Source organism: Myotis lucifugus, unplaced genomic scaffold (assembly GCF_000147115.1).
Source record: "Myotis lucifugus unplaced genomic scaffold, Myoluc2.0 scaffold_66, whole genome shotgun sequence".
Lineage (NCBI taxonomy): Eukaryota > Metazoa > Chordata > Mammalia > Chiroptera > Vespertilionidae > Myotis > Myotis lucifugus.
The window spans coordinates 472,290-483,022 of NW_005871114.1; positions in this window are offsets into that span (position 1 = coordinate 472,290).

Consider the following 10,733-nt stretch of genomic DNA (forward strand, 5'->3'; position numbering starts at 1 on the left):
TTGTGATATGGAAAAGTCTCCAAAGTAAGAGTTAGTTGAAAAATGGCAAGGTGCAGAACAATGTGTGTAATATGCTACTGTTTGTGTTAAAAGTATTTGTGTATAAACTTATATGTACACATAAACATATATATTAGATTTAATATACAGAGGGTATAAAAGAAATTTGTAATGTTCACCTCTGGGGAGTGGGGAACAGGACTAGAGTCTGGAAGGTTGATTGAGAGATACTTAAAGTGCACACATACACACACACACACACACACACACAGCAAGTTGCAAAGATGAAGCAGAGATTCCAAGTATCCGTTACCCAGTTTCCCCCAATGGTTATATCTTAACTATAGCATAACTAGAGGCCCAGTGCATGAATTTGTGCATGGGTGGGGTCCAGTGGCTCGCCCCATGGGGGTCCATAGGGCCGGGCTGATGGAGAGCGGAGGAGGGGAAGTGGGCGGTTGGTCAGCCAGCCCTGCCCCCAATTGGGGTGTTGGGGACTGATCTGGGGGAGGGGGGTGAGGGTGGGGCTGATCAGTGCCCAGGTCAGGCTGGTTGGCTGCTACAGTGTGCATCATAGCCACTGGTTGTTCTGGTCGTTGCACCATTTGGTCACTCGGCTTTTATATATATAGATACCAAAAGCAGGAAATTGATATTGGTATAATGTGTGTATAATTCTATGTCATTTTTTCACACACATAGATTTATATAACCATCACTGCCATCAAAATACAGAACCATTATTCTATCACCACAAAGATCTGAGAGGGAGACTTTTTGCTGAATTCCTGTGTGTTGTTTGAATGTACCATAGGCTTGTGACTTCATTTTTATGCATTTATTTTTAAGTTTTATGTAGTAAAATTCACTTTTTGGCTTATATTCTATACATTTTGACATAAAATGTCATATTCATATGACCATCATAATCAAGAATAGTGCCATAACCCCCCAATATTCCCTCTCACTGTCTCTTTGCAGTCAACTCTCCCTCATCCCTTCTTCTGGATACTACTGAGTTGTTCTCCACTATAGTTTTCATTTTCCAGAATGTTATATATTGGAATAATACAATATGCAGCTTTTTGAATCTGGTTTCCCTAGTTAGCATAATGCATTTGAGAGTTATCCATGTTGTTGTGTTTATCAAGAGCTCATTCCTTTTTATAGCTGGATAGTATCCCATTAGATTGGTATTTCACAGGTTGTTTATCTACTTACCAGTTAAAGAACATTTATTTCCAGTTTTATGTATAAAGCAGCTATAAATGTTCATGTGCATGTTTTTGTGTGAACATACATTTTCATTTCTCTTGTGTGAAATTACCATAGGTCTGTATTACTTTTTACTTCATTTTAAATATATATTTTTATTGATTTCAGAGAGGGAGGGAAAGGGAGAGAGAAATAGAAACATAAATGATGAGAGAGAATCATTGATCGGCTGCCTCCTGCACTGGATATGGGCCCTGACCGGGAATCAAACCATGATCTCCTGGTTCATAGGTTGACGCTTAACCACTGAACCACGCCAGCTGGGCTGGTACCTCTTAATAATTTAAAAAATCATTGCTTTGTTTGAAATGTTAATTTCCATAGAATGTGGGAGACCCCAAAATATTAAGAAAGCCTTGCAGAGGATAAAGCTCAATACAAATGATCCCAGTTAAAAGTCATCTTTTCATAACAAACTCTAATCATCCAGAGTGGGAATAGCCCTTTTCTGCTTTGAGACTAGACAGGGGCTAGTTGGCCACATGCCTACATAGGTTTTCTTTTATTTCTTTTTTTAAAAAAATATATTTTATTGATTTTTTACAGAGAGGAAGGGAGAGGGATAGAGAGTTAGAAACATTGATGAGAGAGAAACATCAATCAGCTGCCTCCTGCACACTCCTCACTGGGGATGTGCCCGCAACGAAGGTACATGCCCTTGACCGGAATCGAGCCTGGTACCCTTCAGTCCGCAGGCTGACGCTCTATCCACTGAGCAAAACCAGTTTTCTTGTCACTCTGCAGGGAATGTGAAACAACCCTGCCATTGCCTTAAAATACACTAGATCCGGTCCATGCACTACAAGCTGCCTCTGGCATGGGCTGCTTAAGAGATAGCTGATGATTTAATCTGAAGGGGGAACATTGAGGCATTTATGGGATATATAGAGGAACAGGAGAAGTGGGGTCAGGCATGTGATTGTTTCCCTTAAGTATTGGGGGGATAAAAGCTCTCACTTTTCTCTTGACAGTTTGATCTCTCTCCTCTCTCAACCTAAAGCTTCTCAGTACAAAGGTATGTTATCCTAAGGGTTCTCCCACCTCTTTTAGGCCATAGGACTTTATCATCATTATGATACCACCTAACACCTTTATCAAGATTTAGAGTTACAAAGGAATTTTATATTTTTTATTTCATTCACACAATAGCCCTGTGAAGTAGATATAATTATCCCCATTTTACAGATTAGATTAAATGACCAGTAAAACATCTTTGGACTCTAGTTTGATACTCTCTCACCCCGCAGTCCTGACTAATCCTATATAATAAAACCCTAATATGCAAATTGACCGAATGGTGGAACGACCAGTTGTTATGATGCACACTGACCACCAGGAGGCAGACACTCAATGCAGGAGCTGCCCCCTGGTGGTCAGTGTGCTCCCACAGGGGGAGTGCCTCTCAGCCAGAAGCTGGGCTCACAGCTGGCAAGCGCAGCGGCAGGTCTGGGAGCCTCTCCCACCTCCACTGCAGGTGGGTGGTAAGGAGTGAGGGGTCCCGGACTGCGAGAGCCCCGAACTGCAGACTGCAAGAGGAGTTCCGGACTGTGAGAGGGCGCAGGCCAGGCGGAGGGCCCCCCCTACTCCCCGCCCCCTCCCCCCCTCAGTGCACGAATCCGTGCACCAGGCCTCTAGTGTCAAAATAAAACCTTTCAAAAATATTAGGTCAGGAATTTAAAACCTAAATTTCTGATGATAAAGAATTACATGCTCATTGAAGATAGATTTTTAATGTAAAAAAACATAAGTATAAAGAAACTATAACACCACCAACTCGAAATATACACTGTTAATATTATAGCACACTTTAAAATTTTTCTATATAGACAGATAACTGAGAAATGCACACACATACTTGTCTATTTTATATTTAAATACATATTATACATATAATTCTAGTCTGCTTTTGTCACTTAATATATTAAGAGCATTTTCCATAATGTAATAACACTTATTTCATAAAGATAGTTTTTAATGAATGATACTATTACATATATATGTATAATATTGAGAGAGAGAGAACTGTAAGAATGATTCTATTTCCAATTGTACCAGCTCGATTATTAGCAAGTGTTAGGCTTTGGAAAGTCAATCCACCTTTCTGGGCCCATTTCCTCATCTATGAAATGAAAGACCATTTTAGGGTCCCTCCCCTTTCATGAGTCAGTGTCTGAGGGCTAATGTATACTGGGTGAGGATAATCCAGAGAGACTGAGTACTTTTCCTTTACTGAACAGGAGGGTCTGGAAAAGTACTGGGTCTCCAGTGTTCTACTATAACTGGAAGGATTCCTAAAACAGGTTCAGGCAGTGAGATTCTAGTAAGGAAGAGCTGTCAGAATAGCTCCTCAGGATCTGAATGTTGACTGTCTTCCTAGCTTACAAAATGGGCAACTCCTCACTTCTCAGACAGATGGAGGAAATGATACTTGCCTCTAATCTCATGACTATGCTATTTTAGAATGCATATGTTAAAATGTTTTTTTTTATTACTTGTTTATTGATTCAACAAGTATTTGTTAGGCAACAAAGTACTAGGCCCTGTGCTAAGTATTGGGTATAGACAGATACCATCCTTGCCTTCATGGAGCCTAATTTCTACTGAGGATGACAGAGATGAACTAGAAGTTGCTTACCTACCTAATTAATTAATTACTCCTATGAAGGAGATGTTCAAAGTGTCATTCATCTAGAGAGGAAGGTCTGGGAAGACTATAACCCCAAATTAAATTTAATAAAAATGGAAGAATTTATACATTAGGAAGAAGATGAAAACTTTAGTATTTTGTGCCTTCTATTCCTTTTGTACTACTTTTAAAATTATGACAGTGTATTAATAATATTCCTACTAATATAATCCATTAGCATTTATTGCATGCTTACTTTGTGCCAAATACATGATCTCTTTTAATCCTCACAATAGGTGAGAAAACTGTGGCTGTAACTGGATAAGTCTGTGAAAGTCACATCACTAATGGGTAGTGGGGCCTAATCATATAGACAGTCTGAGTCCAGAGTCTACAGTTTAAAAAGTTAGAAAAATAATAATACCAATAACCCTTAGATAAGGTTTACTATATATCAGGCATAAATTAACTCATTTAATTCTTATAAGCACCTTTGGAAGTAGGTACTATTATCATTTCCATTTTAATTGAGGAAGCTAAGCTACAGAGAAATTAAGTACCTTGGTGGATTTTACAACCAGTAGCAGAAACACTGCCACTACACTGCACTACACTACAGCTATCTGTCAAACTTTTGCCCATTTATATACATGGTCCTATATAGTTGCACTTCTAACATTTCTACAATTGTAGTATTGCTTCCTTTCATTCCTCATTATAGTGTAATTATTTTCCCTTATTAAAACTATACACATTTTCCCCTTTCCTCTCTTTACACTAAATTGGGTGGAATAGGGTTAAAGTTTTGGGCTAGCATCTAAAGTGCATCTGCTCTTTTATGGGACATATATTCAAGCATGCTTCATATCTGAAAACACTAATATTGTTATTGTTGTTTGTTGGTTTTACCACAGGCACAGAGGATTGAGTTAATCATTTTCCTCAGTTCATGGGCTAAGAAAAGGCCTCCTTTCCATCCTAATCCCATTCCTTCCTCATTCAGGCAGCCACTCCAATATCTTGATATGGTCTTTTACAGGTAAGTATCCCTGTAAAATATACAGTGTTGGTTTGTGTGTTTTTATTTTATTGAGATATGATTCACATACCTTAAGATTCACCCTCTGAACTATAAAATTCAGTGGTTTTTAGTATATTCATTAAGTTGTGTAACCATCATCACTGTCTACTTCCAGAACATTTTTATCACCCCCAAAAGAAAGCCCCATCCCCTGTCCCACTGATATACTTTCTGCCTATGTATATGCTTTTAATTGTCATAAAATGTGCTATAAAACTTGCTCTGTCTCTTACATTTTCACTAAACCCTATGTTTATAAAATCTGTTCATGTTGCTGAACATATGCTTAGTTTGATGTTTCTAAATGCTAGGTGGTCTTCCACATTGGATAGCCACAACTTTAATTTCATCTATTCCCTTAGAGAGGGACACAGATTGCCATCAACTTTCCACTACCAAAAGCCACAGTGAAATACTTGACCATTCCCTACCGGACCTGTGGGAGACTCCTCTGGGATGTACCCACTGTGAGACTGTTGGGCCACAGTATATACATACACTTAATTTTTCTTAGTATAACCAGAATACTCTCCACCAGTAGTGCCTGAATTTTCCTGTTTCCCCATATCCTAGCCTGCAATTAGTATTTACTTTTCAAATCTGGCCAAGCCGATGAGCATGAAGTGCTATCTCATTTTTAAAAAACTTGAATGTCCTAACAACTTTGAGAATCTCATTATTATTTGTTAGCCTTTCAGGTGTGAAATTGGGTGGAATAGGGTTAAAGTTTTGGGCTGGCATCTAAAGTACATCTCCTCTTTTATGGGACACATATTCAAGCATGCTTCATATCTGAAAATGCTAACACACTACTCTGCTTGAAGCCCTGGACCCTATTCATACAGAAGCATGGAGATGGAGGTTCCCAGTGGAGCAGGGGTAAGGCAGTCTGGACTTGTTAATGTCTACAATAAACCATTAATTGTGTGCACAATATTTCTGAGGTACAGGCGTTTCTATCAGTTAATAAGTGAAACTCTTACCTAGGGCAGAGAGGTCCTCCCCCCACCCCCCTAAGGTCAATAATTTTCTTTGTTCATCATTAATACCCAGCATCTGGGTAGTTAGAATGTCAATCCCACTCTGATCACCAGCTAATCAGTGTATTAAACACCTCAATCCAATGTGGGGTACCAGACAGGGGCACAAAATGCTGGAAGCAGAGATGGTAACTTCCACCTAAACAATGAAAAATATTGAAGATGTTTTCTTTACTGAGAGGAGATGGGAGAAATTCAAAGTTATTCATATAATATTGGCTTGAATGTTGTTTTTCATGATAATCTGGTTCTTAGATGGGCAGGGGGCAGTCAATCTAAGAGAGTCTTTAATGCAGGCAAATATTCATTTTTGTTTTTATAAAGCCATGATTATCAAATTTTATTATGCATAAAAATCACATGGGAGGTTTGATTTTTTTAAAACAGATTCCAAAAGAATACTCAGGAAACTGGTAACAGTGGTTGCCTCTCTGAAGAGAAACTGGTAGCCAAGAAACAAGGATAGGAGAAAAACTTTTCCCTTTTGATCTTTATATTTTATATAATTAACTTACATTTTCTATACAAAAATAATTTACATTTAATTTAAACATGCATGTTCCTGAGGCCTTAAAAATGAAGGCCTAGAGTGGGGATCATGTGTGGGCTGGGAGGGGGCCAATGGGGGGAAAAAGGGGACATCTGTAGTACTTTCAACAATAAAGATAAATTTAAAAACAAAAGAATAAAAAAATTTAAACCCTGGCTGGGTAGCTCAGTTGGTTAGAAAGTTGTCTGGATATACCAAGGTTGTGGGTTTGATCCTCAGTCAGGGCACATCTAAGAATCAACCAATTATTGAAAAAAAGAAAAAGAAAAAAATGCACATTCCTATCTCCATTTTGAGTCTGTGGGTCTGGAATAGGACCCAAGAATCTGCATTTTAATAAGTGTCTCCTGTGATTTCAATACAGTTGACTGTTGACTCACTTTTTGAGAAACAATGACATAAAAGAGTAGTTCTTAATCTTTTTTACATTTATGAACTCCTGGAAATTTCTAATAAAAGCTATGGGCTTTTCCCCTAGAAAACTGCACTTGTACTCAAGGACATGATAATGTGAATATGTTGTGAATACAATTGCAGGTGTTCATGGAACCCCAGTGGCATCATATTCATGGTCCTTACATTAGGGATCCCTGACATATAGGATTTGTTCTATATGATGCAAGGAGTTGTTTTTGTTTTTGCTTTTCATCCTCACTTGAGGATACTTCTTCCATTAATGTGAGAAAGACATATAGATTGGTTGCCTCCTACACATGCCCCAAATGGTGCTGGGGATTGAACCTGCAACCCAGGTACATGTCCTTGACCAGGAATTGAACCGGTGACACTCTAACTACTGGGAAAACACTGGCCAGGGCAGGAGTTTTTTAAGAGAGAAATTTAGATAATTGAGAGCATTTAAAAGTATGTATATGTGTGCACATATGTGTGTATATAAGAAAAGTGCAGGAGTGATTTCTACTTTTGATGAAGGGGTTCCTCCTCCATTTCTAGAATCAGCTCCTAACTAATAAAGGAACAGAAAGAAGATGGATCCCTCAACAATTCCCTTCCAGCTACATTCTCTTCACAAACACGTTAATGAAATTTGCAGATGACCCCAAAAGAGGATATGCAGCAAACACCAGGAAAGCCAAAGAAATTATATAAAACATAAACAATATGGCAAAGAGAATGACACTCGGCTTGGAAAATTTTCAAGGAGAGGCATCTGGGGAAAAGTAATTGGAAAGAAAATTTTTCATGGGGAGGGCAACACCTGGAAAATAGTAATGGCTATAAGAGGCCCAAGGGTGATGCTAAATGGCAAATTAGATATATGTCTGTTGAGATATTACGAGAAAATATGACACTGGCCTCTTGTCACAAAGCAGGAAGACAATGGCTCTTTCTGTTTGGCCCTAGTGAGGTAGCACCTGGGATGCTGTTTTTAGTTTTGGACACTTCATTAGTGGAAAAGTGTTGATTAATATTTGGGAATTTAGCCGTAACCGGCTTGGCTCAGTGGATAGAGCTTCGGCCTGCAGACTGAAAGGTCCCAGGTTCAGTTCCGGTCAAGGGCATGTACCTTGGTTGTGGGCACATCTCCAGTGGGAGGTGTGCAGGAGGCAGCTGATTGATGTTTCTCCTTCATTGATGTTTCTGGCTCTCTATCTCTCTCCCTTCCTCTCTGTAAAAAATCAATAAAATATGTTTAAAAAAACAAAAACAAAACAAAAAATATTTGGGAATTTAGAGGAAAGAAGCAAGAACAATTAAAAGCATTTATTTGACACAACTCAACCATTCAAAACCAAAGCACAGAGGGAGAGAGGAGTAATGAAACTATATACTTTGATTGTGTTACTAAGAAATTAAAGAAATCAAAGGTCTCTTCTTTCAATTTCAGCATAGAACCAATGATTGTTGGAGCTGGGAGGGTCTTTGGAGATGAATTTTGATGACCTTTAAGTTCCTGGGCAGTGTTAAAATTCTGTAAGCTAGGTAGGTTGCCCTTGGGCTGTGCATTCCACAGAGATCTAGCAAAAGTCTTCTTAAACACAGATCTGATATTATTCTCCTGATTAAAATACCCCAATGGATTCCCATGGTATTTAGAATAAATTTAGCCTTTCAACAGGGCCCATATCATTAGGCCTTTACCTAAATCTTGTTTTCTACCACTCTTCCCTGAGCTCACCAATCTTCAGCCACATCTCCCTTCTCTCTATTTCTGTTTTTAAAATTTTTATTTATTGATATTAGAGAGAGAGAGAGATAGAGGTAGAGAGAGATAGAGAAAGAGAGAGAAACATCGATTTGTTGTGCCACTTATTTGTGTATTCACTGGTTGATTTTTGTATGTGCCCTGACTGGGGCTCGAACCTGAAAACTTAGCATATCAGGACAATGCTCTAACCAACTGAGCTCCCCAGCCAGGCCCTTCCCCTTATTCCTAGAACTCTGCAAACTCTCCCAGCCTCATGGTCTTTGTATTTGCTGTTTATTTCTCTAGTCTAGCTCCTTGAATTATGGATTCCTTCTCATCTTTCTTCCTTACATAACCATGTTATCTAAAGTCTTCGTTGCCACTCCATCATCCTGTTCCCCTCTTAGGATGTAAAGTCCAGGAGAACAAGGACCTTTTCTATCTCACTCAGTCCTATAGTTCCAGTTCCTTTCATGAAGTAATAGCCAACACATTTTACCATATTCTTGATTCTGTTGAGTGTTTTACATGTATCAACTCATTTAATCCTCACAGCAACCTTATCAGATAGGACTATGATGATCTACACCTTAAAAATGGGGAAACCAAAATACAAAGAGGCTAAAATTAACTTGCCCAAGTTTAAACAGCAAGTAAGTAGAGCCAGGATTTGAATCAGCAGTGTGAGACTTACCCAGGGCCTGAGACGTTAACAGAAGAGTCAAAGCTAGCATCCAGGGCTTCTAGCTGTTTGGTGTTCATCTGTGTAAAGAACAGGCAGTGGATTAATTACTTGGATAGTTATGCACTATTATCTCTCCCTTATGAGAAATTCCAGTTAATGAAGATTTGTCTCCATATCTGGGAATGTGTGGTCTTGAGTCATTCTTTTTGGGAGTAATGAGGAAAAGAGACAAATTGGAAAGGGAACAGGAACAAAAACAGGAGGTAAAACATGGTGGAACAAGATTTGAGCTGTTTGTAATATAGTGTTGGGAGAGGCAAGGGAAGCTAAGAGGAAGTAAAGCAAGGACTTGTTTTCTGGACTACTAGGAAGCAGGGAATTGGTCTGATATAAGAGGAGTTGGGGGGATGTGCCTTGGTATGAACTTATTTATCACTAGAGGCCTGATGCACAAAATTTGTGCACTCGGGGGTGGGGGTGGGGTGGTCCCTCAGCCCAGCCTGCGCCCACTAGCAGTCTGGGAGCCCTCAGGGGGGATGTCTGACTGATGGCTTAGGCCTGCTCCCTGTGGACATTTTGAGCACTGCCACGGAGGCAGGAAGGCTCCCGCCACCACTGCTGCACTTGCCAGCTGTGAGCCTGGCTTCTGGCTGAGTGGCACTCCCCCCATGGGAGTGCACTGACCACCAGGGGGCAGCCCCTGCATTGAGCATCTGCCCCCTGGTGGTCAGTGCGCATCATAGTGACCTGTTGTTCCGCCATTCAGTCGATTTGCATATTAGCCTTTTATTATATAGGATGGGCCGAAATAAGACTTACGTAGCCCTGTATTTTGGAGAGAAGATTGAGAAATACTTGTTCTGCTAGGTCAAACAGACTAAACAAAGTGTGTCCAAAGGCCTTTTTGTATTGAGCATCCAAGTGACTCAGTCTCTGTGACCTGTGTGACCAAGATGTGGGAGTCAGTGATAACCCTATGTCATAAAATCAGAAAGACATATTTGGATGGAGGAACCAACAGGGATATTTTATTAGTTTGCAGATTTTTTGCAACCAAGCAAAACAAATTTCCAAGCATCTTGTCAAAACTGAAAGGCTCTTAGTAAGCATGGGATGATATAGTGAAAGTAACTGTTTTATTAGCAGGAATGAAAACATATCCATGAGGGATTTCATTGGTTTATTCATGATGGCCTCAGCTTCTTCAACTCTATTTTCCCTGACTCCAGTCTTATTTTGTTTGTCTATTGTTTACAACACAGAGATGGATCTTGGTTAAAATTTCATTTTTTAAAATTGACTTTATTTTTTAGAGCAGTTTTAGGTT